A 10,717-nucleotide genomic window follows, 5' to 3' on the forward strand; every position below is an offset into this window, starting at 1 on the left:
AAAATTAGAGCTGAACTAAATGAATTAGAGAACAGAAAAACAATTGAAAGAATTAACAAAGCCAAAAGCTGGTTCTTTGAAAAAATTAACAAAATTGATAAACCATTGGCTAGACTGACTAAAGAAATACAGGAAAGGAAACAAATAACCCGAATAAGAAATGAGAAGGACCACATCACAACAGAACCAAATGAAATTAAAAGAATCATTTCAGATTATTATGAAAAATTGTACTCTAACAAATTTGAAAACCTAGAAGAAATGGATGAATTCCTGGAAAAACACTACCTACCTAAACTAACACAGTCAGAAGTAGAACAACTAAATAGACCCATAACAAAAAAAGAGATTGAAACGGTAATCAAAAAACTCCCAACAAAAAAAAGTCCCGGCCCGGACGGCTTCACTGCAGAGTTCTACCAAATTTTCAGAGAAGAGTTAACACCACTACTACTAAAGGTATTCCAAAGCATAGAAAATGACGGAATACTACCCAACTCATTCTATGAAGCCACCATCTCCCTGATACCAAAACCAGGTAAAGACATTACAAAAAAAGAAAATTATAGACCTATATCCCTCATGAACATTGATGCAAAAATCCTCAACAAAATTCTAGCCAATAGAATCCAACAACACATCAAAAAAATAATTCACCCTGATCAAGTGGGATTTATACCAGGTATGCAAGGCTGGTTTAATATCAGAAAAACCATTAATGTAATCCATCACATAAATAAAACAAAAGACAAAAACCACATGATCTTATCAATTGATGCAGAAAAGGCATTTGACAAAGTCCAACACCCATTCATGATAAAAACTCTTACCAAAATAGGAATTGAAGGAAAATTCCTCAACATAATAAAGGGCATCTATGCAAAGCCAACAGCCAATGTCACTCTAAATGGAGAGAACCTGAAAGCATTTCCCTTGAGAACGGGAACCAGACAAGGATGCCCTTTATCACCGCTCTTATTCAACATCGTGTTGGAAGTCTTAGCCAGGGCAATCAGGCTAGACAAAGAAATAAAAGGTATCCGGATTGGCAAGGAAGAAGTAAAGTTATCACTATTTGCAGATGACATGATTATATACACAGAAAACCCTAAGGAATCCTCCAGAAAACTACTGAAACTAATAGAAGAGTTTGGCAGAGTCTCAGGTTATAAAATAAACATACAAAAATCACTTGGATTCCTCTACATCAACAAAAAGAACACCGAAGAGGAAATAACCAAATCAATACCATTCACAATAGCCCCCAAGAAGATAAGATACTTAGGAATAAATCTTACCAAGGATGTAAAAGACCTATACAAAGAAAACTACAAAGCTCTACTACAAGAAATTCAAAAGGACATACTTAAGTGGAAAAACATACCTTGCTCATGGATAGGAAGACTTAACATAGTAAAAATGTCTATTCTACCAAAAGCCATCTATACATTTAACGCACTTCCGATCCAAATTCCAATGTCATATTTTAAGGGGATAGAGAAACAAATCACCAATTTCATATGGAACGGAAAGAAGCCCCGGATAAGCAAAGCACTACTGAAAAAGAAGAAGAAAGTGGGAGGCCTCACCTTACCTGACTTCAGAAACTATTATACAGCCACAGTAGTCAAAACAGCCTGGTATTGGTACAACAACAGACACATAGACCAATGGAACAGAATTGAGAACCCAGACATAGATCCATCCACGTATGAGCAGCTGATATTTGACAAAGGACCAGTGTCAATTAACTGGGGAAAAGATAGCCTTTTTAACAAATGGTGCTGGCATAACTGGATATCCATTTGCAAAAAAATGAAACAGGACCCATACCTCACACCATGCACAAAAACTAACTCCAAGTGGATCAAAGACCTAAACATAAAGACTAAAACGATAAAGATCATGGAAGAAAAAATTGGGACAACCCTAGGAGCCCTAATACAAGGTATAAACAGAATACAAAACATTACCAAAAATGATGAAGAGAAACCCGATAACTGGGAGCTCCTAAAAATCAAACACCTATGCTCATCTAAAGACTTCACCAAAAGAGTAAAAAGACCACCTACAGATTGGGAAAGAATTTTCAGCTATGACATCTCCGACCAGCGCCTGATCTCTAAAATCTACATGATTCTGTCAAAACTCAACCACAAAAAGACAAACAACCCAATCAAGAAGTGGGCAAAGGATATGAACACACATTTCACTAAAGAAGATATTCAGGCAGCCAACAGATACATGAGAAAATGCTCTCGATCATTAGCCATTAGAGAAATGCAAATTAAAACTACGATGAGATTCCATCTCACACCAGCAAGGCTGGCATTAATCCAAAAAACACAAAATAATAAATGTTGGAGAGGCTGCGGAGAGATTGGAACTCTCATACACTGCTGGTGGGAATGTAAAATGGTACAACCACTTTGGAAATCTATCTGGCGTTATCTTAAACAGTTAGAAATAGAACTACCATACAACCCAGAAATCCCACTCCTAGGAATATACCCTAGAGATACAAGAGCCTTCATACAAACAGATATATGCACACCCATGTTTATTGCAGCTCTGTTTACAATAGCAAAAAGTTGGAAGCAACCAAGGTGTCCATCAACGGATGAATGGGTAAATAAATTGTGGTATATTCACACAATGGAATACTACGCATCGATAAAGAACAGTGACGAATCTCTGAAACATTTCATAACATGGAGGAACCTGGAAGGCATTATGCTGAGCAAAATTAGTCAGAGGCAAAAGGACAAATATTGTATAAGACCACTATTATAAGATCTTGAGAAATAGTAAACCTGAGAAGAACACATACTTTTGTGGTTACGAGGGGGGGAGGGAGGGAGGGTGGGAGAGGGTTTTTTATTGATTAATCAGTAGATAAGAACTGCTTTAGGTGAAGGGAAAGACAACACTCAATACATGGAAGGTCAGCTCAATTGGACTGGACCAAAAGCAAAGAAGTTTCCGGGATAAAATGAATGCTTCAAAGGTCAGCGGAGCAAGCGTGGGGGTCTGGGGAACATGGTTTGCGGGGACTTCTAAGTCAATTGGCAAAATAATTCTATTATGAAATCATTCTGCATCCCACTTCGAAATGTGGCGTCTGGGGTCTTAAATGCTAACAAGCAGCCATCTAAGATGCAGCAATTGGTCTCAACCCACCTGGAGCAAAGGAAAATGAAGAACACCAAGCCCACATGACAACTAAGAGCCCAAGAGACAGAAAGGGCCACATGAACCAGAGACCTACATCATCCTGAGACCAGAAGAACTAGTTGGTGCCCGGCCACAATCGATGACTGCCCTGACAGGGAGCTCAGCAGAGGACCCCTGAGGGAGCAGGAGATCAGTGGGATGCAGACCCCAAATTCTCATAACAAGACCAAACTTAATGGTCTGACTGAGACTGGAGGAATCCCGGCGGCCATGCTCCCCAGACCTTCAGCTGACACAGGACAGGAACCATCCCCGAAGACAACTCATCAGAAATGAAAGGGACTGGTCAGCGGGTGGGAGAGAGATGCTGATGAAGAGTGAGCTAATTATATCAGGTGGACACTTGAGATTGTGTTGGCAACTCTTGCCTGGAGGGGGGATGGGAGGATAGAGAGAGAGGGAAGCCGGCAAAATTGTCAAGAAAGGAGAGACTGAAAGGGCTGACTCAAGACGGGGAGAGTAAGTGGGAGTAGGGAGTGAGATGTATGTAAACTTATATGTGACAGACTGATTGGATTTGTAAACGTTCATTTGAAGCTTAATAAAAGTTATTATAAAAAAAAAAAAAAAAAAAAGAACTTGAGAAATAGTTTGAACTGAGAAAAAAACATTCTTTTGTGGTTACGAGAGGGGGGAGGGAGGGAGGGTGGGAGAGGGACATTCACTAATTAGATAGTACATAAGAACTACTTTAGGTGAAGGGAAAGACAGCACACAATACAGGGAAAGTCAGCACAATTGGACTAAACCAAAAGCAAAGAAGTTTCCTTAATAAACTGAATGCTTCGAAGGCCAGCATAGCAGGGGTAGGGGTCTGGCGACCATGGTTTCAGGGGACATCTAAGTCAATTGGCGTAATAAAATCTATTAAGAAAACATTCTGCATCCCACTTTGAAGAGTGGCGTCTGGGGTCTTAAACGCTAGCAAGCAGCCATCTAAGATGCATCAGTTGGTCTCAACCCACCTGGATCAAAGGAGAATGAAAAACACCGAGAACATAAGGTGATTACGAGCCCAAGAGACAGAAAGGGCCACATGAACCAGAGACTACATCATCCTGAGACCAGAAGAACTAGATGGTGCCCGGCTACAACTGATGACTGCCCTGACAGGGAACAAAACAGAGAACCCCTGAGGGAGCAGGAGAGCAGTGGGAAAGCAGACCCCAAATCCTCATAAGACCAGATTTAATGGTCTGACTGAGACTAGAAGGACTCTGGTGGTCATGGCCCCCAGACCTTCTGTTGGCCCAGGACAGGAACCATTCCCAAAGCCAACTCTTCAGACATGGGTTGGATTGGACAATGGGTTGGAGAGGGATGCTGGTGAGGAGTGAGCTTCTTGGATCAGGTGGACACTTGAAAGTATGTTGGCATCTCCTGCCTGGAGGGGAGATGAAAGGGTGGAGAGGGTTAGAAGCTGGCGAAAGGGACATGAAAAGAGAGAGTGGAGGGAGAGAGCGGGTTGTCTCATTGGGGGAGAGTAACTGGGAGTGTGTAGCAAGGTGTATATGGGTTTTTGTGTGAGAGACTGACTTGATTTGTAAACTTTCACTTAAAGCACAATAAAAATTATGTATATATAAAAAAAATCCTAGCCCCAAATTCAGGGTTCGTGAAGGGTCCCAACTAGTTGACAGCACATGGTATCCCCTACAGTGTAGCGAGACAGTTCTGGAGTCAACCTGTTGTTGTTGTTGTTAGGCACCACTGAGTCAGTTTTGACTCATAGCAACCCTACAGGACAGAGTAGGACTATCCCATAGAGTTTCCAAGGAGCGGCTGATGGATTTGAACTGCCAACCTTTTGGTTAGCAGCCAAGCTCTTAGCCACTATAACACCAGGGCTCCAGAGTCAACCCGTATGGGTTCAAATACTGACTCTGTCACCATCTAAATGGAAGATAACTGGGAAGCAGTACTTACTGATGAAGATCAAAGACTACAGCCTTCAGTATGGGTCATACCTCAACATAAAACAAAAATCCTCACAACTGGACCAATGAGCAACATCGTGATAAATGGAGAAAAGATTTGCAGTTGTCAAGGATTTCATTTTACTTGGATCTACAATTAATGCCCATGGCAGCAGCAGTCAAGAAATCAAATGAGGCATTGCATTGGGCAAATCTGCTGCAGAATACCTCTTTAAAGCGTTAAAAAGTAAAGATGGCACTTTGAGGACTAAGGTGAGCCTGGCCCAAGCCATGGCATTTTCAGTTGCCTCATATGCATGTGAAAGCTAGACAATGAATACTAGACAAGAGAAGAATTGATGTTGTTGAATTATGGCATTGGCAAAAAATATTTAATATACCAGAAGAATGAAAAAAGCTGTCTTGGAAGAAATACAGCCAGAATGCTCCTTAGAAGCAAGGATGGTGAGACTTTGTCACACGTAATTTGAACATGTTATCAGGAGAGATTAGTCACTGGAAAAGAACATCATGCTTGGTAAAGTAGAGGGTCAGCAAAAACTAGGAAGACCCTCAATGAGATGATTGGCACAGTGGCTGCAATAACGGGCTCAAAGATAACCATTGTGAGAACGACACAGGACTGGGCAGTGTTTCATTCTGTTTTTACATAGTGTCGCTATGAGTCGGAACTGCCTCCACGGCATCTAACGACAACAACCGTCAAATGAGAGCCGAAAGAGTATCTATCTCATGATGTTGCTGTGAGGGTGAAATTAAATTTCACGTCAAGAACTCAAAACATTACCAGTCACAAAGCAAGCACTCATTAAGTGGCAACTGTTGTTGTGATTTGTGGTGTTGTTATTGTTATTATCATTACCACTCTTTCATGTCCAGTAACAAATATGCATTCCAGAACCTTCTTCCAGCTTAGATAGCTCCTTCCTATCCTTCCACCTCCCATGGCTTCCCCTGCTGTTTCCTCTGAGACAACTTTTTCCATGATCACTGAACTGCTTTGTCTGTTTCCACTCTCTGCTGCTTTGGAAAGGAAATGTTGCCAGGTTTTGCCCATCATTATTCAGGCAAAGATACACTACCCTGAGGGGCTCAGGTGTGCTGTTCACCTGAAGGGTGCTCTCTGATGTGAGGCAGAACTATTCATCTAAGCTCCCCCGTAGCCTGGCTGGGGTGAAGACAGTTCAATGACTCTGTGATGCTTAATTTTATGTGTCAACTTGGCTAGGCTATGCTGCCCAGTTGTTTAGTCAAAGGCCAGTCTAGATGTTGCTATGAAGTATTTATATGTGATTAGCATTTAAAACAATTGGCCTTAAGTGAAGCAGATCACCCTCTTATTTACCTAGTGCTGCTATAACAGAAATACCAGAAGTGGAAGACCTTTACAAACAGACGTTTATTATTCTCTTACAGTCTAAGAGGCTAGAAGTCTGAATTCAGGGCAAGAGTTGCCGGGCAAGGCTATCTCTCTTTGTCAGTTCTGGGGGAAGGTCCTTGTCATCAATCTTCCCCCAGTCTAGGACCTTCTCAGCACAGGGACCACAGGTTCAAAGAATATGCTCTCCTCCCAGTTCTTCTTTCTTGGTGGTATGAGGTCCCTATCACTCTGCTCGCTTCTTCCTCCTTACCTCTTATAAGATAAAAGGTGACCCAGGCTATACCCCAGGGAAACTCCCCTTACATGGATCAGGGATGTGACTGAGTAAGGGTGTTGCATCCCATCCTAATCATCTTTAACATAACCTAATCTTGCCTCATTAACCACAGGCAGAGATTAGGATTTACAATACATAGGGAAGTTACATCAGATCACAAAATGGGGGGCAACCACACAATACTGGGAATCATGGCCTAGCCAAGTTGAAACACAAATTTGGGGGACACAACTCAATCCATAACACACTTCATAATGTGGTGGGCCTCATCCAATCTTAAATGGATTTCCAAGCTGAAAGCTGTAAGAGCAAAATGGGAGGTTTCCCAAGCAAGGAATCTGCCTCCAGACTATAAATAAACATTCTGCCAGAATTCCTTTTGCTCCCCCAGTCCGACCTACTGATTCTGGGACACATGACTCCCAGAATTCCCAGCCTACCTATGGATTTTGTGCTTCCAGCCTCTATAATCACATGGACAAATTCCTTAAAATAAATCTCTCTCAATGTTATGGGCTGAATTGTGTTCCCCCCAAAATAAATTTAGAAGTTCTAACCCCTGTAAACATGACTCTGTTTAAAGCCACCCACCTGTGGTATTTTTTGTATAGCAGCACTTGGTAACTAAGATTCTCTCTCTCTCTCTCTATATATATATGTATGTATGTCTGTACATATATACATATATGCCAGTAAAATTTTGCTGAAGATCATTCAAAAGCAGTTGCGGCAGTATATCGACAGGGAACTGCCAGAAATTCAGGCTGGATTCAGAAGACAACATGGAACCAGTGATATCATAGCTGATGTCAGGTGGATCCTGGCTAAAAGCAGAGAATACCAGAGAGATGTTTACCTGTATTTTATTGACTATGCAAAGCCATTCAACTGTGTGGATCATAACAAATTATAGATAGCGTTGCGAAGAGTGGGAATTTCAGAACACTTAATTGTGCTCACAAGGAACCTGTACACAGGTCAAGAGGCTGTTGTTCGGACAGAACAAGAGGATACTGCACGGTTTAAAGTCAGGAAAGGTGTGCCTCAGGGTTATATCCTTTCACCATACCTATTCAATCTGTATGCTAAGCAAATAATCCAAGAAGCTGGACTACATGAAGAAGAATGAGACATAAGGATTGGAGGAAGACTCATTAACAACTTGTATTATGCAGATGACACAACCTTGCTTGCTGAAAGTGAAGAGGACTGGAAGCACTTACTAAAGAAGATAAAAGATCACAGCCTTCAGTATGGATTACACCTTAACATAAAGAAACCAAAAATCCTCATGACTGGATCAATAAGCAACATCATGATAAGCAGAGAAAAAACTGAAGTTGTCAAGGATTTCATTTTAATTGGATCCACAATCAACAGCCATGGAAGCAGCAGTCAAGAAATCAAAAGACACATTCCATTGGGCAAATCTGCTGCAAAAGATCTCTTTAAAGTGTTGAAAAGCAAAGATGTCACCTTGAAGGCTAAGGTGTGCCTGACCTAAGCCATGGTATTTTCAATAGCATCATGTGCATGGGAAAGCTGGGCAATGAATAATGAAGACCAAAGAAGAACTGATGCCTTCAAATTGTGGTGTTGTCAAAGAATATTGAATATACCATGGACTGCCAAAAGGACAAACAAATCTGTTTTGGAAGAGGTAAAACTGGAGTGCTCCTTAGAAGCAAGGGTGGCGAGACTGCCTCCTACATACTTTGGACATGTTGTCAGGAAGATCAGTCCCTGGGGAAGGATATCATGCTCGGTAAAGTAAAGGATAAGCAAAAAGGAGGAAGACCCTCACTGAGATGGATTGACACAGTGGCTGCAACAATAGGGTTAAGCATAATAATGATTGTGAGCATGGCACAAGACTGGGCAGTGTTTTGTTCTGTGGTACATAGGGTCACTATGAGTTGGAACCAACTCGATGGCACCTAACAACAACATATATACACACGTGTTTATGTGTATATATGTGTGTATATGTATACATACACATGTGCACACATATATGTGTATATATATACACATATACATACATATATATTTAGAACCTATATAGGGAGCCCTGGTGGCACAGTGGTTAAGAGTTCAGCTGCTAATCAAAAGGTCAGCAGTTTGAATCCACTAGCTGCTGCTTGGAAACCCTAGAGGGCAGTTCTACTCTGTCCTACAGGGTCATGATGAGTTGGAATAGCCTCAATGGCAAAGAGTTTTATACATATACACACACACACACACACACCTGTGTGTGTATCTATCTATCTACATCCTACTGGTTTTTTTCTCTAGAAAACCCTCAGAAAGACAACATTCATCTGCTGATTTTACTTCCCAAGCCACATGATATCTAGAGAAGACTATCCTACAGGTAGACACATATACAGTGGATGGTAGAAAAGGCTATTGACACTGTCAGTTAATATACTGGCATTCTGAGTTTTACACACACATACACACACAAACCAGATACAATATTCTCCTGTCTGCAATCATCAGAAACATACCTATTAGGCTGCCTACCCCTCCTCTGGATAGAGAATTGCAGCTACTGCTCAGAAACCCTTTGGGGGTCCACAGCAATCCAAGACCTTAAGTGCCCTCCTGCCTTTCATCCTTTCAGTATTTGTCATCTGGTGAGGTAGTGTTTATCTGGTTACCCTGTCACCCTGTTATCAAAATGGACACTGACTATTTTCCCCTGCCTGGGCAAGATTAAGCTCTGAGGCGTTAAATACCAGTTATTCTACTTCCGACAGGCACATATGAGGTTTTATATTATTATCACCACTCGATTGCTCCAATATTTGTCATTTGCTCCTGCCCTATATTTTCTTTTCTTCCCCTTCTCATTCCAGCTCTGATTCCTGTCAGGCAGGTTTGGAAGCAGCCACCTCCGAGACCAGCCCTCCAGGACCATGTGCGTGGCAGGGCCATCTGGAGAGGCTGGCTTTCTCCCTTCTCATTTGCTCTACCCACCCCTCCCTTTGCCCACACATTACCCCCAGTGGATTGTATTGAAGGCCTGAAACAATCCTGGCAAGGTCACACTGTTTGATTCAGCTGTCAGTTTAAATTATGTCGCAGCTCTTACATCTAAATCAAGATACAAGAGAATAAAAAAGGGAGAGACAGCAAGAGACATGGTAACATCCTACAGTGAGTGGAGAAATGACATTTCAGTTGGTCAATTGATCTGTTCCCTTGACAGTTCCCCTTCTCCCTCACTGCAACTTATTATTTAACGTACACAGACTCTGAGCATACCCCAACCCTCTGTGTGTAGAATGCCGTTGTTGTATGCTGTCAAGTTGATTCCTACTCATAACAACCCCGTGTGCTATGGAGTAGAACTGCCCTATAGAGTTTTCTAGGCTATAATCTTTATGGAAGCAGACCTCCAGGCCTTGCTCTGGTAGTGTTGCTGGGTGGGATCGAACCACCACCCTTTTGGTTAGCAGCCAAGCGCTTAACAATTGTATCACCAGGGCTCCCTGTGGGTGGAATAGAGGGGTAAAATATTTTCTATAATAGCAAAAATAACATTATTTTAAGATGATTTTTATTATCAAAATCCTTGAGCATTTACATCAAAATCAAGTTACTTATACCCAGAACATATGACTACAGTGACCTTGGATTTCCTGTGTTGTTATAGAATGTAAGGGATCTGTATTTAGTGTCTATATTTTGTTCAGTTCAGCAATTACCACAACAAGGTTTTAGAACTATATTCTACTATAGTGCTCTGTCTAAATAATATTTTTTGTGAAGCCAAAGGAAACAAATGAATGTTTTAGTGCTTATGACAGTTCCCCATTGGTCCTGGTATTTTATATACTCTTATTTTTTTTTTTTTTTTGTTTAATGTAAGGATGATTCCTG

This window comes from Elephas maximus, chromosome 1 (genome assembly GCF_024166365.1).
Source record: "Elephas maximus indicus isolate mEleMax1 chromosome 1, mEleMax1 primary haplotype, whole genome shotgun sequence".
In the NCBI taxonomy this organism is placed as follows: domain Eukaryota; kingdom Metazoa; phylum Chordata; class Mammalia; order Proboscidea; family Elephantidae; genus Elephas; species Elephas maximus.